Source organism: Mesoplodon mirus (genome assembly GCF_964341445.2).
Source record: "Mesoplodon mirus genome assembly, chromosome: 19".
Lineage (NCBI taxonomy): Eukaryota > Metazoa > Chordata > Mammalia > Artiodactyla > Ziphiidae > Mesoplodon > Mesoplodon mirus.
In genome coordinates, this window is record NC_138995.1 from 38,255,688 (window position 1) to 38,279,561 (window position 23,874).

A 23,874-nucleotide genomic window follows, 5' to 3' on the forward strand; every position below is an offset into this window, starting at 1 on the left:
TGTTTCTATATTTCATTGTTAGTGAGTTATTACACATCCTAACAGATTCTGATAAGACATATATTTTAAGTCCTAGAGCAACCACTAAGAAATGACTAAGAAAAAGTGAAAAATTAACAGAATTAAAATGTTACACAATACAAAAGAAAGCAGGAAAGGAGGAACAGAGGGAGAAAAAGACATGTAACATATAGAAAATAGAAAGCAAAATGGCAGATGTAAATGCAACCATATCAATATAACAGTAAACAAGAATGGATTAAACAAACCAAGCCAAAAGGCAGAGTTTCTAAGACTCGATAAAAAAACACATGATCCAACTAATGGTGTCTAGAGGTAACATGCTTTATTTTCAAAGACACAAATAGGCTGAAAGTAAAAGAAGAGAAAAATATATACCAAGAAAACAACAACCAAAAAAGAGAATGGAATGACTATACTGATGTCAGGCACATTAGACTTTAAAACAAAAAAATATTACCAGAGATAATGATAAAATTATTGTAGTAATGACAAATGAAGTCACAATCACATCATAATGGTAAAAGGTCAAGCCGTGAGGAAGATGTGACAATTACAAACATATACACACCTAAAAACAGAACCCCAAAATACACCAAGCAACAAACGACAGAACTGAAGGATGAAATAAACCATTACAAAATAATAGTTGGAGATTTCAATACTTTCAACAGTGGATAGGGCAGCTAGGCAGAAGATCAACAAGGAAATTGAAACTAACTAGACAAAACAGACAAAATACAGCATTCCACCAAACATCAGTAGAATACATTCTTCTCAAATTCACATGGAACATTCTTCAAGACAGACCGGATTCTAGCCCATATAACATGCCTCAATAAATTTTAAATTTTAAAATAAATTTAAGGGAATTCCCTGGCGGCCCAGTCATTAGGACTCCACGCTTCCGCTGCAGGGGGCATGGGTTCGATCCCTGGTGGGGGAACTAAGATCCTGCAAACCACACAGCACAGCCAAACAAATAAAAAAAAATTTAATAAATTCAATTGAAAAAGAAACAAAGTATGTTCTCTGACCACAAGAGAATTAGATTACAAATCAATAAAAGGCAGCAATTTGGAAAATTCACAAATATGTGAAAATTAAGCAACACACTCTTTAATAGTCAGTGTGTTAAACAAGAAGTGGAATGATAAATTAGAAAATACTTTAGCTGAATGAATATAAAAACACAACATACTAAAACTTACAAAATGTAGCTAAAGCAATGTTCAGAAGGAAATCTATAGCTGTAAAATGCCTGTATTAAAAAAGAAGAAAAATCTCAAATCATTTATGGTCAACTGATTTTCCACAAAGGTACCAAGACAGGGCTTCCCTGGTGGCGCAGTGGTTGAGAGTCTGCCTGGCGATGCAGGGGACATGGGTTTGTGCCCCGGTCTGGGAAGATCCCACGTGCCGCGGAGCAGCTGGGTCCGTGAGCCATGGCCACTGAGCCTGCGCGTCCGGAGCCTGTGCCCCGCAACGGGAGTGCCACAACAGTGAGAGGCCCGTGTACCGCAAAAGAAAACAAAACAAAACAAAGTACCAAGACTATTCAATGAGAAAAGAACAGTATTTTCAAGTGCTGGAAGAACTGATACATACATGCAAAAGAATAAATTTGGACTCCTACCTCATACAGTATATAAAAGTTCACCAAAGATTGATCGCAGGCCTAAGAATAAGTTGGACTTCATCAAAATTAAAAACTTGTGTACTGCAAACCATATCATAAATAAAATGAAAGGACAACCCACAAAATTGGAGAGAATTTGCAAATCATATATCTGATAAGGGGCTTGCATCCAGACTATATAAGGAACTGAGACAACTCAATGATAAAAAGATAAGAATTCAATTTAAAAAATGGGCAAAGGATCTGAGCAGACATTTCTCCCGAGAAGATATACAAATGGATAATAAGCACATGGAAAGATGCTCAACATCGTTAGCCATCAGGGAAATGTAAATCAAAACCACAATGAGGGGGCTTCCCTGGTGGCGCAGTGGTTGAGAGTCCGCCTGCCGATGCAGGGGACGCAGGTTCGTGCCCCGGTCCGGGAGGATCCCGCTTGCTGCGGTGCGGCTGGGCCCGAGAGCCATGGTCGCTGAGCCTGCGCATCCGGAGCCTGTGCTCCACAACGGGCGAGGCCACAAACACTGAGAGGCCCACGTACCGCAAAACAAACAAACAAACAAATAAACAAACACCCCACAACGAGCTACCACTTTACACCCACTAGGATGGTTATAATGAAAAAGACAGATAAGAAGTGTTTAGCAAGGATGTGGAGAAACTGGAACTTTCATACAATGCTGGTGGAAATTTAAAATGACCCGGCCATTTTGGAAAACAGTCCGGCAGTTCCTTAAACGGTTAGACATAGTTACCCTTTGACCCAGCAATTCCACTCTGAGCTGTATACCCAAGAGAAATGAGGACTTATGTCCAAAAACAACTTATACATAAATGTTCTTAACAGCACTATTTGCAATAGCCAAAGGACGAAAACAACCCAAATGCCCCTCAACTGATGAATGGATAAATAAAATGTTGTCTCTCCAGAGAATGGAATATCATTCATCCATAAAAAGAAATGAAGCACTGATGCATGGTACAACATGGATGAACCTTGACAACATTATTCTAAGTGAACAAACTAGACACAGAATGTCACATATTGTATGATCCCAAGTATATGAAATGTCCAGAATAGGGAGACCCATAGAAAAAGTAGGTTGGTAGACTGGTGGTTGCCCAGGGCAGAGGAGCTGGGGGCTACAGGGCCTGTGTGTCACCGCTCGTGGATATAATCTTCTGGGGTGATGAAAATGCTCTAGAACTAGATTGTGGGATGGGTGTACAATCCTAAGAATACACTAAAAAATCACTGTACACTTTAAATGGGTGATTCATATGGCATGTGAATTATACCTCAATAAAGCTGTTTAAACAATTACTCGAAAGGGCAGGCAGAATGGTGGTTAGGCTAAATTGCGTCTATTTTCTTTCTGGCTACAAAATTATAAGCACCTAGAAGGCTGCTGGTCCCAGATGGTCCTGGGATAGTTCTGAACAGCAACAGGACACCCAGACCAGACCCAAGCGTAGGCCAGAGGGAATGGCTGGACCGAATTCTACAGGGGGCGGGGGTCTGGCCCCCCACAGGCCTATCATGGGGTGATCAAGCTCACTCACCAAGCATGGCGCTGATGAGCCTGTCGGGACGGGCCCGGGCAGATGTGGAACACAGAGTGTTGAAATACAGCCCAGAGCCCTCCCGGATGGGGCTGAGCATCGGGGGCGGCGTGTAGGCAGGGCACTGGGACACTCCCTTCAGGAGACGGTCCACCAGGAACACGGGTGAGCACAGGCAGCTCTGGCGGCATCCTCCCGGGCCCGGCTCCCCAGACATGGAGGGCGGAGGAGGGATGAGCAGTGCCTTGGGCCGTGGGAGCTTCTTCCGCTTCCTGTGTTGGCTGCTCTCCTGTCTCTCTCTTCCCCGTCCTTCTCCTGTCCCTGGAGAAGAAGAGACTTCAGAACCACAGGGGTCACCTGAGGCCACCGGCCCCACAGCTCAGTCCTCAAGATGGCCTGAGACTGGGAAAGGGTACTGACCAGCCAGACGCACACCCAGCATGGCCGTGCAAAGAGTCCTCAGCACAGGAAGCCGGGCAGGGCCACCACGCCTGAGCCAGACTCCAGACCCTAAGCCGGGCGATGTTTGAGGCTGGGGCCTTCTCAGGCACCCACACCCCGCAAGGAGAGGCCCTCACTCAGACCATTTTGGAAACTCATGTCCGTTGTTAAAGTGACTGGCACTTAAAGTGTGGGGGCCAGACGGATGCAACAGCATGACAAAAGGAAAACCTGTTGCCCTCAAAATGACAGCAGCTCCTGGGAGACAAACAGTGGGCTCCATGCACCCCGTACCCGAGTCCAGCATGGACTTCTCCAGGTGGGGTCTTCCAGCACAGGCTGAAGAGACGACGGCTTGAGCTTGCTACACTCGCTCTTACCTCCACGCAATCTCCCCTCCTCTCTGCCCATCTTACCCCTCCTCACCCTCCAGCTCTCAGCTGCAACACCCCCTTCCTCAGGCAGGGTCTCTGGTGCCCTCGGGGCTCCTACAGCTCCCTCTCCCAGCCCGGCCCGTTCTGGGTCGTCAGTGTCCGGGGATGGGTCTATCTACCCCGCTGGGCTGGGAGCCCCAGGAGACGGGGGCAGGCCTGTTGTGGTCGCTGCAGTGTCCCCAGCCCTGCCCAGCACAGGGCCAGGCACAAAAGAAGTTCACTGGAGGTTGAATGGATGAATGAACACGCAAATCAAGCTCTTATGGAGTCAGGATTTGGGGGCTTTTCTCACAGCTCCCACTGGCAGCTGGAAGGAAGTGCACCCACCTTGCTCCCCAGGGGATGGTTCGCTGGAGCCACAGGCACCGACACAGGGACCACCAAAGGGGCGGCGGTCATGTTGTCCAAGGACTTCCTGGCTCTCGGGGAACTCTGCCTGTCCCCCTCCGGCCTCAGCACCTGTCTTCGTGGCTTGCAAAACTCCATGCCACACACCTACACACAGAGAAGAGCCAGCCCTTTAAGAGACACAGTACGTAGGGAGAAAGGGGCCTCTCCAGAGCAGCACAGCCCTGACTCCCGGCCCCCAGCCAGGCTCCCCGCAGGAGGACGGCTCCATCCTGAGATGAATGGCAGCTTCGAGCCCCTTCACCTGCGGCTCCTGCTTCCCTCGAGGTGACGGCCACTGGTCGCTGTGAAAACACATGTGGCTGCTCAGCCCTCTCTCTGTATAAAACATCTGGCTGCAATTCTTGCAGACGTAAGTGCTCCTTGGCTCTGCCCAGTCTGTGGGACCACCATTGTGCTGGTTACTGTGGGGAAGAAAGGGAGAATGGGACTCTGTCCCCAAACACTGATCCTCTGACAGCTTTGGACGAACCCTAAAGAAATGGAGATGATGCCCCCGATTCCCCGTGGCCTGGTGCTCACCCCTTCAGGAGTGAAGCATCCAGAGCTCGCTCACCCAGGCCCAGCACATCAAAGCCACCAGAGGATTCCCGAGGGGCTTTGGAACTTACCAGCCACACGCCATGTTCTCCTCCTTCATCGGGTGGGGGACCCGGTAGATATTTCCACCCTGAAGACGAAAATACATCTGAGCCAACATATCAGAAATGAGATGCAAGAGTGAAAACTATAAGACTTGGAAGAAAACACAGGTATAATTCTTGGTGACCCGGGAGTAAGCAGTGGTTTCTTGGATGACTCCAAAACCAAACAAAAGACAGACATGTTGGACTTCATCAAAACTTACAACTTCTGACGGATACACCAGAAATACAGCTACACGTGGAACACCTCCTACAGAACACCTACTGAACGCTGGCAGAAGATCCCAGACCTCCCAAAAGGCAAGAAACTCCCCACATACCTGGGTAGGGCAAAGCGGAGAGATTCCCGCACAGAGGATCGGTGCCGAGCGGCACTCTCCAGCCCGAGAGGCTTGTCTGCTCGCCCGCTGGGGCGGGCGGCGCTGGAAGCTGAGGCTCGGGCTTCGGGCAGAGCGCAGGGAGAGGACTGGGGCTGGCGGCGAGAACTCAGCCTGAACGGGGCTAATGTGCCACAGCTAGCCGAGAGGGAGTCCGGGAAAACTCTGGAGCTGCCGAAGAGGCAAGAGACTTTTTCTTCCCTCTTGGTTTCCTGGTGCGCGAGGGGAGGGGATTAAGAGCGCTGCTTAAAGGAGCTCCACAGACGGCTGAAAGCGCGGAGCCCAGTGACGGGCGTGGGACGCTGGGGCCGCTGCTGCCGCCGCCAAGAGGCCTGTGTACGAGCGCAGGTCACTGTCCACACCGCCCTTCCGGGAGCCTGTGCAGCCCGCCACTACCGGGGTCCCGGGATCCAGGGGCGGCTTCCCTGGGAGACCGCACGGCGCGCCTCGGGCTGGTGCAACGTCACGCCGGCCTCTGCCGCTGCAGGCTCGCCCCGCACTCCGTGCCCCTCCCTCCCGCCCGGCCTGAGTGAGCCACAGTCCCCGAAGAGGCTGCTCCTTTAACCCTGTCCTGTCTGAGCGAAGAACAGACGCCCTCCGGCGACCTACACGCAGAGGCGGGGCCAAATCCAAAGCTGAGACCCAGGAGCTGTGAGAACAAAGAAGAGAAAGGGAAACCTCTCCCAGCAGCCTCAGAAGCAGCAGATTAAAGCTCCACAATCAACTTGATGTACCCTGCATCTGTGGAATACATGAATAGACAACAAATCATCCCAGATTGAGGAGCCAGGAGTCACTGCTGTGCCTCTGAGGTGGGAGAGCCAACTTCAGGACACTGGTCCACAAGAGACCTCCCAGCTCCACATAATATCAAACGGCGAAAATCTTCCAGAGATCTCTCTCCATCTCAACACCAGCACCCAGCTTCACTCAACGACCAGCAAGCTACAGTGCTGGACACCCTATGCCAAACAACTAGCAAGACAGGAACACAACGCCACCCATTAGCAGAGAGGTGGCCTAAAATCATAAAAAGTCCGCAGACACCCCAAAACACACCACCAGACCTGGACCTGCCCACCAGAAAGACAAGATCCAGCCTCATCCACCAGAACACAGGCACTAGTCCCCTCCACCAGGAAGCCTACACAACCCATTAAACCAACCTTAGCCACTGGGGACAGACACCAAAAACAACGGGAACTACAAACCTGCAGCCTGCAAAAAGGAGACCCCAAACACAGTAACATAAGCAAAATGAGAAGACAGAAAAACACACAGCAGGAGAAGGAGCAAGATAAAAACCCACCAGACCTAACAAATGAAGAGGTAATAGGCAGTCTACCTGAAAAAGAATTCACAATAATGATGGTAAAGATGATCCAAGATTCTATTTCCAAGATCCAAAATCTTGGAAATAGAATAGACAAAATGCAAGAAACAGTTAACAAGGACCTAGAAGAACTAAAGATGAATCAAGCATCGATTAAAAACACAATAAGTGAAATGAAAAATACTCTAGATGGGATCAATAGCAGAATAACTGAGGCAGAAGAACGGATAAGTGAGGTGGAAGATAAAATAGTGGAAATAACTGCTGCAGAGCAAAATACAGAAAAAAGAATGAAAAGAACAGAGGACAGTCTCAGAGACCTCTGGGACAACATTAAACGCACCAACATTCGAATTATAGGGGTTCCAGAAGAAGAAGAGAAAAAGAAAGGGACTGAGAAAATATTTGAAGAGATTCTAGTTGAAAACTTCCCTAATACGGGAAAGGAAATAGTTAATCAAGTCCAGGAGGCACAGAGAGTCCCATACAGAATAAATCCAAGGAGAAATACGCCAAGACACATATTAATCAAACTGTCAAAAATTAAACACAAAGAAATCATATGAAAAGCAGCAAGGCAAAAACAACAAATAACACACAAGGGAATCCCCATCAGGATAACAGCTGATCTCTCAGCAGAAACTCTACAAGCCAGAACGGAGTGGCAGGACATAATTAAAGTGATGAAGGAGAAAAACCTGCAACCAAGATTACCCTACCCAGCAAGGATCTCATTCAGATTGGATGGAGAAATTAAAACGGTTACAGACAAGCAAAAGCTGAGAGAGTTCAGCACCACCAAACCAGCTTTACAACAAATGCTAAAGGAACTTCTCTAGGCAAGAAACACAACAGAAGGAAAAGACCTACAATAACGAACCCAAAACAATTAAGAAAATGGGAATAGGAACATACATAACGATAATTACCTTAAATGGAAATGGACTAAATGCTCCCACCAAAAGACACAGATTGGCTGAATGGATACAAAAACAAGACCCATATATATGCTGTCTACAAGAGACCCACTTCAGACCTAGAGACACATACAGACTGAAAGTAAGGGGATGGAAAAAGATATTCCATGCAAATGGAAACCAAAGGAAAGCTGGAGTAGCAAGTCTCATATCAGACAAAATAGACTTTAAAATAAAGACTACTACAAGAGACAAAGAAGGACACTACATAATGATCAAGGGATCGATCCAAGAAGAAGATATAACAATTGTAAATATTTATGCACCCAACATAGGAGCACCTCAATACATAAGGCAAATACTAACAGCCATAAAAGGAGACATCGACAGTAACACACTCATAGTAGGGGACTTTAACACCCCACTTTCACCAATGGACAGATCATCCAAAATGAAAATAAATAAGGAAACACAAGCTTTAAATGATACATTAAACAAGATGGACTTAATTGATATTTATAGCACATTCCATCCAAAAACAACAGAATACACATTTTCCTCAAGTGCTCATGGAACATTCTCCAGGATAGATCATATCTTGGGTCACAAATCAAGCCTTGGTACATTTAAGAAAATTGAAATTGTATCAAGTATCTTTTCCGACCACAATGCTATGAGACTAGATGTCAATCACAGGAAAAGAGCTGTAAAAAATACAAACACATGGAGGCTAAACAATACACTACTTAATAACGAAGTGATCACTGAAGAAATCAAAGAGGAAATTTAAAAATACCTAGAAACAAATGACAATGGAGACACGACGACCCAAAACCTATGGGATGCAGCAAAAGCAGTTCTAAGAGGGAAGTTTATAGCAATACAATCCCACCTTAAGAAACAGGAAACATCTCGAATAAACAACCTAACCTTGCACCTAAAGCAATTAGAGAAAGAAGAACAAAAACATCCCAAAGTTAGCAGAAGGAGAGAAATCATAGAAATCAGATCAGAAATAACTGAAAAAGAAATGAAGGAAACGATAGCAAAGATCAATAAAACTAAAAGCTGGTTCTTTGAGAAGGTAAACAAAATTGATAAACCATTAGCCAGACTCATCAAGAAAAAAAGGGAGAAGACTCAAATCAATAGAATTAGAAATGAAAAAGGAGAAGTAACAACTGACACTGCAGAAATACAAAAAAGATCATGAGAGATGACTATAAGCAACTCTATGCCAATAAAATGGACAACCTGGAAGAAATGGACAAACTCTTAGAAATGCACAACCTGCCAAGACTGAATCAGGAAGAAATAGAAAATATGAACAGACCAATCACAAGCACTGAAATTGAAACTGTGATAAAAAATCTTCCAACAAACAAAAAAGCCCAGGACCAGATGGCTTCACAGGCGAATTCTATCAAGCATTTAGAGAAGAGCTAACACCTATCCTTCTCAAACTCTTCCAAAATAGAGCAGAGGGAGGAACACTCCCAAACTCATTCTACGAGGCCACCATCACCTTGATACCAAAACCAGACAAGGATGTCACAAAGAAAGAAAACTACAGGCCAATATCACTGATGAACATAGATGCAAAAATCCTCAACAAAATACTAGCAAACAGAATCCAACAGCACATTAAAAGGATCATACACCATGATCAAGTGGGGTTTATTCCAGGAATGCAAGGATTCTTCAATATACGCAAATCAATCAACGTGATACACCATATTAACAAATTGAAGGAGAAAAACCATACGATCATCTCAATAGGTGCAGAGAAAGCTTTCGACAAAATTCAACACCCATTTAGGATAAAAACCCTGCAGAAAGTAGGCATAGAGGGAACTTTCCTCAACATAATAAAGGCCATATATGACAAACCCACAGCCAGCATCGTCCTCAATGGTGAAAAACTGAAACCATTTCCACTAAGATCAGGAACAAGACAAGCTTGCCCACTCTCACCACTCTTAGTCAACATAGTTTTGGAAGGTTTAGCCACAGCAATCAGAGAAGAAAAGGAAATAAAAGGAATCCAAATCGGAAAAGAAGAAGTAAAGCTGTCACTGTTTGCAGATGACATGATACTATACATAGAGAATCCTAAAGATGCTACCAGAAAACTACTAGAGCTCATCAATGAAGTTGGTAAAGTTGCAGGATACAAAATTAATGCACAGAAATCTCTGGCATTCCTATATACTAATGATGAAAAATCTGAAAGTGAAATCAAGGAAACACTCCCATTTACCATCGCAACAAAAAGAATAAAATATCTAGGAATAAACCTACCTAAGGAGACAAAAGACCTGTATGCAGAAAATTATAAGACACTGATGAAAGAAATTAAAGATGATACAAATAGATGGAGAGATGTACCATGTTCTTGGATTGGAAGAATCGACATTGTGAAAATGACTCTACTACCCAAAGCAATCTACAGATTCAATGCAATCCCTATCAAACTACCACTGGCATTTTTCACAGAACTAGAACAAAAAATTTCACAATTTGTATGGAAACACAAAAGACCCCGAATAGCCAAAGCAATCTTGAGAACGAAAAATGGAGCTGGAGGACTCAGGCTCCCTGACTTCAGACTATACTACAAAGCTACAGTAATCAAGACAGTATGGTACTGGCACAAAAACAGAAGGATAGATCAATGGGACAGGATAGAAAGCCCAGAGATAAACCCACGGACATATGGTCACCTTATCTTTGATAAAGGAGCCAGGAATGTACAGTGGAGAAAGGACAGTCTCTTCAATAAGTGGTGCTGGGAAAACTGGACAGGGACATGTAAAAGTATGAGATTAGATCACTCCCTAACACCATACACAAAAATAAGCTCAGAATGGATTAAAGACCTAAATGTAAGGCCAGACACTATCAAACTCTTAGAGGAAAACATAGGCAGAACACTCTATGACATAAATCACAGCAAGATCCTTTTTGACCCACCTCCTAGAGAAATGGAAATAAAGACAAAAATAAACACATGGGACCTAATGAAACTTCAAAGCTTTGGCACAGCAAAGGAAACCATAAACAAGACCAACAGACAACCCTCAGAATGGGAGAAAATATTTGCAAATGAAGCAACTGACAAAGGATTAATCTCCAAAATTTATAAGCAGCTCATGCAGCTCAATAACAAAAAAACAAACAACCCAATCCAAAAATGGGCAGAAGACCTAAATAGACATTTCTCCACAGAAGATATACAGACTGCCAACAAACACATGAAAGGATGCTCAACATCTTTACTCATTAGAGAAATGCAAATCAAAACTACAATGAGATATCATCTCACACCAGTCAGAATGGCCATCATCAAAACATCTAGAAACAATAAATGCTGGAGAGGGTGTGGAAAAAAGGGAACACTCTTGCACTGCTGGTGGGAATGTGAATTGGTACAGCCACTATGGAGAACGGTATGGAGGTTCCTTAAAAAACTACAAATAGAACTACCATACGACCCAGCAATCCCACTACTGGGCATATACCCTGAGAAAACCATAATTCAAAAAGAGACATGTACCAAAATGTTCATAGCAGCCCTATTTACAATAGCCCGGAGATGGAAACAACCTAAGTGTCCATCATCGGATGAATGGGTAAAGAAGATGTGGCACATATATACAATGGAATATTACTCAGCCATAAAAAGAAATGAAATTGAGCTATTTGTAATGAGGTGGATGGACCTAGAGTCTGTCATACAGAGTGAAGTAAGTCAGAAAGAGAAAGACAAATACTGTATGCTGACACATATATATGGAGTTTAAGAAAAAAAAATGTCATGAAGAACATAGGGGTAAGACAGGAATAAAGACACAGACCTACTAGAGAATGGACTTGAGGATATGGGGAGGGGGAAGGGTAAGCTGTGACAAAGTGAAAGAGCGGCATGGACATATATACACTACCAAACGTAAGGTAGATAGCTAGTGGGAAGCAGCCGCATAGCACAGGGAGATCAGCTCGGTGCTTTGTGACCGCCTGGAGGGGTGGGATAGGGAGGGTGGGAGGGAGACGCAAAAGGGAGGGGATATGGGAACATATGTATATGTATAGCTGATTAAATTTGTTGTAAAGAAAAAAAATACTATACTTTATAGATGTGCAGTTTCTTGTACGCTAGTTATATCTCAATAAAGCTGTTAAAATATCTGCATAAAAAAGAGATTGCATGGAAGGGGGATAAGACTTCTGAAAAAGTACAGTAAGGAACTCGGCAAAACAACACATTTACTGATAAAAATCATTAAAAAAAAAAAAGGACAGTAAGCCAAAGTCTCTGCAAGTTGTCCTAAAGGCATACAGCATTTTAAGAAATACTCATTCAAGAAAATCCACTAAATCTTGGGAAGAACAGTGAGAGTCTGTGGCACTGGAGCCATGGCCCACTCCCTTACCCACCTAGCCCCCAGCTCTTTGTAATGGAAGCTCTACCCAGGTAGGTGCAGCCAAGGAGATGGGGGCTTCTTCTTCCCCTGGCTCCCATGCTTAAAGAATTAAAGTAAGATAAAATAAAAATTTCTCATCAAAGAGAAAATGCCATCAAGAGATGGAAATTATTTTTTTAAAAAGAAACAAATGTGGACTTCCCTGGGGGTCCAGTGGTTAAGACTCCGTGCCTCCACTGCAGGGGACATGGGTTTGATCCCTAGTCGAGGAACTAAGATCCTGCATGCTGTGTGATGTAGTCAAAAAAGAAAAAAAAAGAAGAACCAAATGGAAATAATTCAGGGGTTAAAAAAGTACAATAACCAAAATAAGGCTCAACAGTACATCTGAGCTGGCAGAAGAAACGATCAGCAAACCTGAAGATAGAACAATGGAGACTATGAAATCTGAAGAACAGAGAGAAAAACAATGTAGGAAAGTGAAGAGAGCCTCAGAGAAATGTGAGATGTCATTACATGCAACAATATATATGTAGTGGGAGTACCAGAAAGAGGGGAGAAAGGGACAGAATATTTAAAGTATTAATGGCTGAAAATTTCCCAAAGTTGATGAAAAACAATATGTATATCCAGCAAACTCTATAAACTCCAAGAAAGATGAACACAAAGAGATCTACATCCAGACATAACATAGGCAAAATCTGGAAAGCAAAAATAAAGATAAGATCTTGAAAGCAAAAAGGGAAAAACAATTTGTTACATACAAGGGCACTACAGTAAAATTAACAGCTAACTTCTTAACAGAAACGATGTAGGTTACAAGGCAATGGCATAATATATTCAAATTACTGAAAGTAAAAGAGTGTCAACCAAGTATCTTATATTCAGCAAATTATCTTGCAAAAATGAAGGTAAAATAAAGACATTCCCAGATAAATAAAAACTGAGAATACCTGTTGCTGGCAGACCTCTCTTACAAGAAATATTAAAGGTGAAATATTATTCAGCCCGCAAAATGGAACAAAGTACTGATACATAGTGCAACGTGGATGAAACGTAAAAACATCATGCTAACTAAAAGAAGGCATTCATAAAGGACCACATACTGTATGATTCCACTCATATGAAATATGCAGGATAGCCACATCGATAGAGACAAAGTAGATTAGTCGTTACCCATGGCTGGGGATGGGGAGGATGGAAAGGAGGGACTGCTAATAAGTACAGGGCTTCTTTTGGGGATGATGAAAATTTCTGAAAACTGATGGTAGTGATGGTTGCACAGCTCTGTGAATATACTAAAAACCATTGAATTCTATACTTTAAAGGGATGAATTGTATGGTATGTGAATTATACATGCCTAATAAAAATAAATAGTAAAGAAAGTCCTTCAGATTGAAAGCAAATGACATCAGATGGTAACTTGAATCCAAACCAAAAAAAAAAAAAAAAAAGCGAAGCGCTAGTAAATATGGGTAACTATAAAAATCAGTATGATTACATATTTCTTTTCTTTTCTTAAGTGCCTTAAAAAATAACTGCATAAAACAATATGTATTGTGGGCCTCTAACATATAGAAATATAATATATGTGACAGTAACTGCACAAGGAGCACAGCTGCATTGGAGTAAAGGAATATCACCTCAGACAGTAACTCAAATCCACAAGAATAAATGAAGAGATCAGAAATGGTCAATAAGAAGGTTAATATAACAACCTCTATAAATCATGCTTGTTTTCCTTTATTCTCTCAGTGTTTTTACACGAAATAAAGTATATAAAGCAAGAAACATGACCAGTAAGGTATTACTGGGTCTCTCACATATAATAGCAAAAGAGTTAGAAGGAAGAGAGCTAGATAGGAGCAGTGTTTCTATATTTCATTGTTAGTGAGTTATTACACATCCTAACAGATTCTGATAAGACATATATTTTAAGTCCTAGAGCAACCACTAAGAAATGACTAAGAAAAAGTGAAAAATTAACAGAATTAAAATGTTACACAATACAAAAGAAAGCAGGAAAGGAGGAACAGAGGGAGAAAAAGACATGTAACATATAGAAAATAGAAAGCAAAATGGCAGATGTAAATGCAACCATATCAATATAACAGTAAACAAGAATGGATTAAACAAACCAAGCCAAAAGGCAGAGTTTCTAAGACTCGATAAAAAAACACATGATCCAACTAATGGTGTCTAGAGGTAACATGCTTTATTTTCAAAGACACAAATAGGCTGAAAGTAAAAGAAGAGAAAAATATATACCAAGAAAACAACAACCAAAAAAGAGAATGGAATGACTATACTGATGTCAGGCACATTAGACTTTAAAACAAAAAAATATTACCAGAGATAATGATAAAATTATTGTAGTAATGACAAATGAAGTCACAATCACATCATAATGGTAAAAGGTCAAGCCGTGAGGAAGATGTGACAATTACAAACATATACACACCTAAAAACAGAACCCAAAAATACACCAAGCAACAAACGACAGAACTGAAGGATGAAATAAACCATTACAAAATAATAGTTGGAGATTTCAATACTTTCAACAGTGGATAGGGCAGCTAGGCAGAGGATCAACAAGGAAATTGAAACTAACTAGACAAAACAGACAAAATACAGCATTCCACCAAACATCAGTAGAATACATTCTTCTCAAATTCACATGGAACATTCTTCAAGACAGACCGGATTCTAGCCCATATAACATGCCTCAATAAATTTTAAATTTTAAAATAAATTTAAGGGAATTCCCTGGCGGTCCAGTCATTAGGACTCCACGCTTCCGCTGCAGGGGGCATGGGTTCGATCCCTGGTGGGGGAACTAAGATCCTGCAAACCACACAGCACAGCCAAACAAATAAAAAAAAATTTAATAAATTCAATTGAAAAAGAAACAAAGTATGTTCTCTGACCACAAGAGAATTAGATTACAAATCAATAAAAGGCAGCAATTTGGAAAATTCACAAATATGTGAAAATTAAGCAACACACTCTTTAATAGTCAGTGTGTTAAACAAGAAGTGGAATGATAAATTAGAAAATACTTTAGCTGAATGAATATAAAAACACAACATACTAAAACTTACAAAATGTAGCTAAAGCAATGTTCAGAAGGAAATCTATAGCTGTAAAATGCCTGTATTAAAAAAGAAGAAAAATCTCAAATCATTTATGGTCAACTGATTTTCCACAAAGGTACCAAGACAGGGCTTCCCTGGTGGCGCAGTGGTTGAGAGTCTGCCTGGCGATGCAGGGGACATGGGTTTGTGCCCCGGTCTGGGAAGATCCCACGTGCCGCGGAGCAGCTGGGTCCGTGAGCCATGGCCACTGAGCCTGCGCGTCCGGAGCCTGTGCCCCGCAACGGGAGTGCCACAACAGTGAGAGGCCCGTGTACCGCAAAAGAAAACAAAACAAAACAAAGTACCAAGACTATTCAATGAGAAAAGAACAGTATTTTCAAGTGCTGGAAGAACTGATACATACATGCAAAAGAATAAATTTGGACTCCTACCTCATACAGTATATAAAAGTTCACTAAAGATTGATCGCAGGCCTAAGAATAAGTTGGACTTCATCAAAATTAAAAACTTGTGTACTGCAAACCATATCATAAATAAAATGAAAGGACAACCCACAAAATTGGAGAGAATTTGCAAATCATATATCTGATAAGGGGCTTGCATCCAGACTATATAAGGAACTGAGACAACTCAATGATAAAAAGATAAGAATTCAATTTAAAAAATGGGCAAAGGATCTGAGCAGACATTTCTCCCGAGAAGATATACAAATGGATAATAAGCACATGGAAAGATGCTCAACATCGTTAGCCATCAGGGAAATGTAAATCAAAACCACAATGAGGGGGCTTCCCTGGTGGCGCAGTGGTTGAGAGTCCGCCTGCCGATGCAGGGGACGCAGGTTCGTGCCCCGGTCCGGGAGGATCCCGCTTGCTGCGGTGCGGCTGGGCCCGAGAGCCATGGTCGCTGAGCCTGCGCATCCGGAGCCTGTGCTCCACAACGGGCGAGGCCACAAACACTGAGAGGCCCACGTACCGCAAAACAAACAAACAAACAAATAAACAAACACCCCACAACGAGCTACCACTTTACACCCACTAGGATGGTTATAATGAAAAAGACAGATAAGAAGTGTTTAGCAAGGATGTGGAGAAACTGGAACTTTCATACAATGCTGGTGGAAATTTAAAATGACCCGGCCATTTTGGAAAACAGTCCGGCAGTTCCTTAAACGGTTAGACATAGTTACCCTTTGACCCAGCAATTCCACTCTGAGCTGTATACCCAAGAGAAATGAGGACTTATGTCCAAAAACAACTTATACATAAATGTTCTTAACAGCACTATTTGCAATAGCCAAAGGACGAAAACAACCCAAATGCCCCTCAACTGATGAATGGATAAATAAAATGTTGTCTCTCCAGAGAATGGAATATCATTCATCCATAAAAAGAAATGAAGCACTGATGCATGGTACAACATGGATGAACCTTGACAACATTATTCTAAGTGAACAAACTAGACACAGAATGGCACATATTGTATGATCCCAAGTATATGAAATGTCCAGAATAGGGAGACCCATAGAAAAAGTAGGTTGGTAGACTGGTGGTTGCCCAGGGCAGAGGAGCTGGGGGCTACAGGGCCTGTGTGTCACCGCTCGTGGATATAATCTTCTGGGGTGATGAAAATGCTCTAGAACTAGATTGTGGGATGGGTGTACAATCCTAAGAATACACTAAAAAATCACTGTACACTTTAAATGGGTGATTCATATGGCATGTGAATTATACCTCAATAAAGCTGTTTAAACAATTACTCGAAAGGGCAGGCAGAATGGTGGTTAGGCTAAATTGCGTCTATTTTCTTTCTGGCTACAAAATTATAAGCACCTAGAAGGCTGCTGGTCCCAGATGGTCCTGGGATAGTTCTGAACAGCAACAGGACACCCAGACCAGACCCAAGCGTAGGCCAGAGGGAATGGCTGGACCGAATTCTACAGGGGGCGGGGGTCTGGCCCCCCACAGGCCTATCATGGGGTGATCAAGCTCACTCACCAAGCATGGCGCTGATGAGCCTGTCGGGACGGGCCCGGGCAGATGTGGAACACAGAGTGTTGAAATACAGCCCAGAGCCCTCCCGGATGGGGCTGAGCATCGGGGGTGGCGTGTAGGCAGGGCACTGGGACACTCCCTTCAGGAGACGGTCCACCAGGAACACGGGTGAGCACAGGCAGCTCTGGCGGCATCCTCCCGGGCCCGGCTCCCCAGACATGGAGGGCGGAGGAGGGATGAGCAGTGCCTTGGGCCGTGGGAGCTTCTTCCGCTTCCTGTGTTGGCTGCTCTCCTGTCTCTCTCTTCCCCGTCCTTCTCCTGTCCCTGGAGAAGAAGAGACTTCAGAACCACAGGGGTCACCTGAGGCCACCGGCCCCACAGCTCAGTCCTCAAGATGGCCTGAGACTGGGAAAGGGTACTGACCAGCCAGACGCACACCCAGCATGGCCGTGCAAAGAGTCCTCAGCACAGGAAGCCGGGCAGGGCCACCACGCCTGAGCCAGACTCCAGACCCTAAGCCGGGCGATGTTTGAGGCTGGGGCCTTCTCAGGCACCCACACCCCGCAAGGAGAGGCCCTCACTCAGACCATTTTGGAAACTCATGTCCGTTGTTAAAGTGACTGGCACTTAAAGTGTGGGGGCCAGACGGATGCAACAGCATGACAAAAGGAAAACCTGTTGCCCTCAAAATGACAGCAGCTCCTGGGAGACAAACAGTGGGCTCCATGCACCCCGTACCCGAGTCCAGCATGGACTTCTCCAGGTGGGGTCTTCCAGCACAGGCTGAAGAGACGACGGCTTGAGCTTGCTACACTCTCTCTTACCTCCACGCAATCTCCCCTCCTCTCTGCCCATCTTACCCCTCCTCACCCTCCAGCTCTCAGCTGCAACACCCCCTTCCTCAGGCAGGGTCTCTGGTGCCCTCGGGGCTCCTACAGCTCCCTCTCCCAGCCCGGCCCGTTCTGGGTCGTCAGTGTCCGGGGATGGGTCTATCTACCCCGCTGGGCTGGGAGCCCCAGGAGACGGAGGCAGGCCTGTTGTGGTCGCTGCAGTGTCCCCAGCCCTGCCCAGCACAGGGCCAGGCACAAAAGAAGTTCACTGGAGGTTGAATGGATGAATGAACACGCAAATCAAGCTCTTATGGAGTCAGGATTTGGGGGCTTTTCTCACAGCTCCCACTGGCAGCTGGAAAGCAGCTGGAAGGAAGTGCACCCACCTTGCTCCCCGGGGGATGGTTCGCTGGAGCCACAGGCACCGACACAGGGACCACCAAAGGGGCGGCGGTCATGTTGTCCAAGGACTTCCTGGCTCTCGGGGAACTCTGCCTGTCCCCCTCCGGCCTCAGCACCTGTCTTCGTGGCTTGCAAAACTCCATGCCACACACCTACACACAGAGAAGAGCCAGCCCTTTAAGAGACACAGTACGTAGGGAGAAAGGGGCCTCTCCAGAGCAGCACAGCCCTGACTCCCGGCCCCCAGCCAGGCTCCCCGCAGGAGGACGGCTCCATCCTGAGATGAATGGCAGCTTCGAGCCCCTTCACCTGCGGCTCCTGCTTCCCTCGAGGTGACGGCCACTGGTCGCTGTGAAAACACATGTGGCTGCTCAGCCCTCTCTCTGTATAAAACATCTGGCTGCAATTCTTGCAGACGTAAGTGCTCCTTGGCTCTGCCCAGTCTGTGGGACCACCATTGTGCTGGTTACTGTGGGGAAGAAAGGGAGAATGGGACTCTGTCCCCAAACACTGATCCTCTGACAGCTTTGGACGAACCCTAAAGAAATGGAGATGATGCCCCCGATTCCCCGTGGCCTGGTGCTCACCCCTTCAGGAGTGAAGCATCCAGAGCTCGCTCACCCAGGCCCAGCACATCAAAGCCACCAGAGGATTCCCGAGGGGCTTCGGAACTTACCAGCCACACGCCATGTTCTCCTCCTTCATCGGGTGGGGGACCCGGTAGATATTTCCACCCTGAAGACGAAAATACATCTGAGCCAACATATCAGAAATGAGATGCAAGAGTGAAAACTATAAGACTTGGAAGAAAACACAGGTATAATTCTTGGTGACCCGGGAGTAAGCAGTGGTTTCTTGGATGACTCCAAAACCAAACAAAAGACAGACATGTTGGACTTCATCAAAACTTACAACTTCTGACGGATACACCAGAAATACAGCTACACGTGGAACACCTCCTACAGAACACCTACTGAACGCTGGCAGAAGATCCCAGACCTCCGAAAAGGCAAGAAACTCCCCACATACCTGGGTAGGGCAAAGCGGAGAGATTCCCGCACAGAGGATCGGTGCCGAGCGGCACTCTCCAGCCCGAGAGGCTTGTCTGCTCGCCCGCTGGGGCAGGCGGCGCTGGAAGCTGAGGCTCGGGCTTCGGGCAGAGCGCAGGGAGAGGACTGGGGCTGGCGGCGAGAACTCAGCCTGAAGGGGGCTAATGTGCCACAGCTAGCCGAGAGGGAGTCCGGGAAAACTCTGGAGCTGCCGAAGAGGCAAGAGACTTTTTCTTCCCTCTTGGTTTCCTGGTGCGCGAGGGGAGGGGATTAAGAGCGCTGCTTAAAGGAGCTCCACAGATGGCTGAAAGCGCGGAGCCCAGTGACGGGCGTGGGACGCTGGGGCCGCTGCTGCCGCCGCCAAGAGGCCTGTGTGCGAGCGCAGGTCACTGTCCACACCGCCCTTCCGGGAGCCTGTGCAGCCCGCCACTACCGGGGTCCCGGGATCCAGGGGCGGCTTCCCTGGGAGAACGCACGGCGCGCCTCGGGCTGGTGCAACGTCACGCCGGCCTCTGCCGCTGCAGGCTCGCCCCGCACTCCGTGCCCCTCCCTCCCGCCCGGCCTGAGTGAGCCACAGTCCCCGAAGAGGCTGCTCCTTTAACCCTGTCCTGTCTGAGCGAAGAACAGACGCCCTCCGGCGACCTACACGCAGAGGCGGGGCCAAATCCAAAGCTGAGACCCAGGAGCTGTGAGAACAAAGAAGAGAAAGGGAAACCTCTCCCAGCAGCCTCAGAAGCAGCGGATTAAAGCTCCACAATCAACTTGATGTACCCTGCATCTGTGGAATACATGAATAGACAACAAATCATCCCAGATTGAGGAGCCAGGAGTCACTGCTGTGCCTCTGAGGTGGGAGAGCCAACTTCAGGACACTGGTCCACAAGAGACCTCCCAGCTCCACATAATATCAAACAGCGAAAATCTTCCAGAGATCTCTCTCCATCTCAACACCAGCACCCAGCTTCACTCAACGACCAGCAAGCTACAGTGCTGGACACCCTATGCCAAACAACTAGCAACACAGGAACACAACGCCACCCATTAGCAGAGAGGTGGCCTAAAATCATAAAAAGCCTGCAGACACCCCAAAACACACCACCAGACCTGGACCTGCCCACCAGAAAGACAAGATCCAGCCTCATCCACCAGAACACAGGCACTAGTCCCCTCCACCAGGAAGCCTACACAACCCACTAAACCAACCTTAGCCACTGGGGACAGACACCAAAAACAACGGGAACTACGAACCTGCAGCCTGCAAAAAGGAGACCCCAAACACAGTAACATAAGCAAAATGAGAAGACAGAAAAACACACAGCAGGAGAAGGAGCAACATAAAAACCCACCAGACCTAACAAATGAAGAGGTAATAGGCAGTCTACCTGAAAAAGAATTCACAATAATGATGGTAAAGATGATCCAAGATTCTATTTCCAAGATCCAAAATCTTGGAAATAGAATAGACAAAATGCAAGAAACAGTTAACAAGGACCTAGAAGAACTAAAGATGAATCAAGCATCGATTAAAAACACAATAAGTGAAATGAAAAATACTCTAGATGGGATCAATAGCAGAATAACTGAGGCAGAAGAACGGATAAGTGAGGTGGAAGATAAAATAGTGGAAATAACTGCTGCAGAGCAAAATAAAGAAAAAAGAATGAAAAGAACAGAGGACAGTCTCAGAGACCTCTGGGACAACATTAAACGCACCAACATTCGAATTATAGGGGTTCCAGAAGAAGAAGAGAAAAAGAAAGGGACTGAGAAAATATTTGAAGAGATTCTAGTTGAAAACTTCCCTAATATGGGAAAGGAAATAGTTAATCAAGTCCAGGAGGCACAGAGAGTCCCATACAGAATAAATCCAAGGAGAAATACGCCAAGACACATATTAATCAAACTGTCAAAAATTAAACACAAAGAAATCATATGAAAAGCAGCAAGGCAAAAACAACAAATAACACACAAGGGAATCCCCATCAGGATAACAGCTGATCTCTCAGCAGAAACTCTACAAGCCAGAAGGGAGTGGCAGGACATAATTAAAGTGATGAAGGAGAAAAACCTGCAACCAAGATTACCCTACCCAGCAAGGATCTCATTCAGATTGGATGGAGAAATTAAAACGGTTACAGACAAGCAAAAGCTGAGAGAGTTCAGCACCACCAAACCAGCTTTACAACAAATGCTAAAGGAACTTCTCTAGGCAAGAAACACAACAGAAGGAAAAGACCTACAATAACGAACCCAAAACAATTAAGAAAATGGGAATAGGAACATACATATCGATAATTACCTTAAATGTAAATGGACTAAATGCTCCCACCAAAAGACACAGATTGGCTGAATGGACACAAAAACAAGACCCATATATATGCTGTCTACAAGAGACCCACTTCAGACCTAGAGACACATACAGACTGAAAGTAAGGGGATGGAAAAAGATATTCCATGCAAATGGAAACCAAAGGAAAGCTGGAGTAGCAAGTCTCATATCAGACAAAATAGACTTTAAAATAAAGACTACTACAAGAGACAAAGAAGGACACTACATAATGATCAAGGGATCGATCCAAGAAGAAGATATAACAATTGTAAATATTTATGCACCCAACATAGGAGCACCTCAATACATAAGGCAAATACTAACAGCCATAAAAGGAGACATCGACAGTAACACACTCATAGTAGGGGACTTTAACACCCCACTTTCACCAATGGACAGATCATCCAAAATGAAAATAAATAAGGAAACACAAGCTTTAAATGATACATTAAACAAGATGGACTTAATTGATATTTATAGCACATTCCATCCAAAAACAACAGAATACACATTTTCCTCAAGTGCTCATGGAACATTCTCCAGGATAGATCATATCTTGGGTCACAAATCAAGCCTTGGTACATTTAAGAAAATTGAAATTGTATCAAGTATCTTTTCCGACCACAATGCTATGAGACTAGATGTCAATCACAGGAAAAGAGCTGTAAAAAATACAAACACATGGAGGCTAAACAATACACTACTTAATAACGAAGTGATCACTGAAGAAATCAAAGAGGAAATTAAAAAATACCTAGAAACAAATGACAATGGAGACACGACGACCCAAAACCTATGGGATGCAGCAAAAGCAGTTCTAAGAGGGAAGTTTATAGCAATACAATCCCACCTTAAGAAACAGGAAACATCTCGAATAAACAACCTAACCTTGCACCTAAAGCAATTAGAGAAAGAAGAACAAAAACATCCCAAAGTTAGCAGAAGGAGAGAAATCATAGAAATCAGATCAGAAATAACTGAAAAAGAAATGAAGGAAACGATAGCAAAGATCAATAAAACTAAAAGCTGGTTCTTTGAGAAGGTAAACAAAATTGATAAACCATTAGCCAGACTCATCAAGAAAAAAAGGGAGAAGACTCAAATCAATAGAATTAGAAATGAAAAAGGAGAAGTAACAACTGACACTGCAGAAATACAAAAAAGATCATGAGAGATGACTATAAGCAACTCTATGCCAATAAAATGGACAACCTGGAAGAAATGGACAAACTCTTAGAAATGCACAACCTGCCAAGACTGAATCAGGAAGAAATAGAAAATATGAACAGACCAATCACAAGCACTGAAATTGAAACTGTGATAAAAAATCTTCCAACAAACAAAAAAGCCCAGGACCAGATGGCTTCACAGGCGAATTCTATCAAGCATTTAGAGAAGAGCTAACACCTATCCTTCTCAAACTCTTCCAAAATAGAGCAGAGGGAGGAACACTCCCAAACTCATTCTACGAGGCCACCATCACCTTGATACCAAAACCAGACAAGGATGTCACAAAGAAAGAAAACTACAGGCCAATATCACTGATGAACATAGATGCAAAAATCCTCAACAAAATACTAGCAAACAGAATCCAACAGCACATTAAAAGGATCATACACCATGATCAAGTGGGGTTTATTCCAGGAATGCAAGGATTCTTCAATATACGCAAATCAATCAACGTGATACACCATATTAACAAATTGAAGGAGAAAAACCATACGATCATCTCAATAGATGCAGAGAAAGCTTTCGACAAAATTCAACACCCATTTAGGATAAAAACCCTGCAGAAAGTAGGCATAGAGGGAACTTTCCTCAACATAATAAAGGCCATATATGACAAACCCACAGCCAGCATCGTCCTCAATGGTGAAAAACTGAAACCATTTCCACTAAGATCAGGAACAAGACAAGGTTGCCCACTCTCACCACTCTTAGTCAACATAGTTTTGGAAGGTTTAGCCACAGCA

At 44.4% G+C, this 23,874-nt stretch overlaps 1 pseudogene across 1 annotated transcript in view; it reads right to left on the reverse strand.

Annotated features, from left to right (window-relative positions):
• LOC309795679 (zinc finger protein 541-like) overlaps window positions 1–23,874 on the reverse strand; it is a 392,297-nt pseudogene that overhangs the window by 112,554 nt on the left and 255,869 nt on the right. The gene's annotated exons all lie outside the window — the stretch shown is intronic.